Source organism: Anneissia japonica, unplaced genomic scaffold (assembly GCF_011630105.1).
Source record: "Anneissia japonica isolate Jap-2015-1 unplaced genomic scaffold, ASM1163010v1 scaffold241_len727266_cov204, whole genome shotgun sequence".
NCBI lineage: Eukaryota > Metazoa > Echinodermata > Crinoidea > Comatulida > Comatulidae > Anneissia > Anneissia japonica.
Window position 1 is genome coordinate 83286 of NW_022691770.1, and position 2460 is coordinate 85745.

Genomic DNA, 2460 nt, shown 5'->3' on the forward strand with positions numbered 1-2460 from the left:
CCGGGGCCATTTTTACCGGGGCCATTTTTTCCTGGGCCATTTTTTCCGGGGCCATTCTTACCGTACACCCTTAAATCAAGTAAGGGATGGTTCAACATTTTCACAAGTGTACAAACAGTATGCTAGGGGGGAGTGGGTAGACAAATTTGTACACTTTACATGCATAAAAATGTTGATTTTAAATAACATGCAATATGTAAAATAATGGTAATTATAATGTAACCATGGATACAATATTTATTTTTAAGCAACCAAAGTGCATTGCTTTAGTTGGCTTCACTAAAGAATGGAGAATGCAAAATCAACACTTTTTGTACTGTACACTTTCAGAGGGGAGGGAGAGGGTACCAAAAGAGTACTGTACACGTGTGAAAATGTTGATAATTGTGAACAACCCCAGAAGATATTTACACTTAAAGTACAGTAGTGTAAAAAGAGTAAATTAACTCTTTATACTACAGTAGACAGGACAAACTAATAGTATTGGTACTGAACAACTATTAAAACACTTTAATGGAAAACAGGTCAGGTGTTAATTTTTTCCTATATAAGAACCAGTAAAATTTTGCTCAGGCTCAGCGTTCTTATTTTTTTTATTTCAGGCTCAAAATGTTCTTATTTTGTTCTTACAGTTTTACACATTTTGCAAATGCAGAAAATTATGGTTGTCCAGCAGTATCTGCTCTGTATTAGAGGGTATTAAATAGTAACACCTATTGTAAATAAGGTACGGATAAGATGTTGGTATTTCTAATTTTTTTAAAAATAAAACTTCATTTGACCTTTTGCCCCAGTTTCAATTTGTTCTTATTTTGTTCTTATTTTTTGGCAATTTCAGCCTCAATGCTCTTATAAAATGAATGTGTTCTTATAAAAAAAAAAATATTAAAAAAAATGCAGTGGACAATGTAATGTATAAAACTAGACATCAGGTGCAAAAATCAAAGTGAACAACAATCTGAACTGCCCTTGTAAACCACCTTCTCTTTAATAATTATTAATTGAAAGAAGTATGCACTAAGCTTATTCACAAGGTTACAGATGTTGGTTGAGTCCTGACAAAGGTCATTGATCTCTGATCATAGGCTGTCAAGGATTAGAATCATCCATGCACAGAAAATAAGCAATATAGTTGATGTAGACCGAAGTAGTAATTTTTATTGCTTTGTTAAAGCGAGATTCATAAATGCTCCTGATTTGTAATTCAGCTAGTATTATAAACCAGCATTGTAGATTTAAATGTATGTTGACAAAATCTTTATTTTAAACGGTACTTAAAACAAAAATCTGCATAGATTTAAGTACTGATGGCCTACGATATGTGCCATAATGTGAATAAAACCAAACAACATTTAATTTCTGTCTACATAGGGAAGTCAAACTTCATTTCTGGTAATTTTAGATGTGTATAAGAGACAGGTACAGGGACTAGTGTATGGACAACAGTACACCGGGGTAACACCCTGCTCGTCTCGAAAAATGTACTGGGTGCTTTTAGGTCTACACACGAGCCAAACTGTGTACAGGTTTATATTCCTTATCCGAGAAGACTTGTTTAACCATAGGCGAGCGTGCCGTTCAATCAAGCGCCGATTTTGGCAGAAGGTTGAGGAACCCTTACCTTAACGATAACCGCTCGGCCATCCAACTCGCCACTGTTGGTGTTAATTATGATGTTGATATTTTTAATGATGATGATGTTGATTTCGATCGTCATCTGACGCACTGCAGACAAACACGCACAGTTAAGGCCAGGTCACACCAATCATCGATACAGATAGTTCATGTTATATATCCTACTCACAAGTAACAAGTGAACAGAGAGGAAACTATAGTACAGTTCGCTCTCCAATTCGAGACCACGTTTGGAACATGAAAATCTGGGGTGGTCTCGGGATTCGGTTTCCAATTAGATGATTAGCTTTGTGTTAAAAGATTGATTTGATAGTAATCAATTATCATTATCATCCTAATTTCAACAGGTCATGAAAAATAAAGTATAGAAACATGAACAAGAAAAGCTATCCTTCCTTTTATTGAAACGTAAAGCTGAAAAGATTCATAACATATCAAATTTTACAGTGGCGGATCCAGGAATTTGAAATAGAGGGCCCATAGAAGGACTTTCACAGATGGAGGGTCTGTCTACCTCAGCCCCACCATGATTAGGGCTGAGGCAAGAAAATGTATTATTATTATTATTATGGCACCTCTGGATGGCCAGAAATAGCACTGACTTAAAATTTGAGTAGAATTTTCTTTTTTCCTCAATAATTTTTGTTAAATTTTGAGAAATGTGGGAGGGGGGGGGGCGCCCTTTAATCCACCACTGGTTTTATATATTAATTCAGTATTTATTTGACAAACAAATTCTATGTATATTCTATATATATCAACTTTTATGTATATTGACGATGTCCAGGGTCCAAGCGTTTAATAATTATCAATTAATGACGCAAA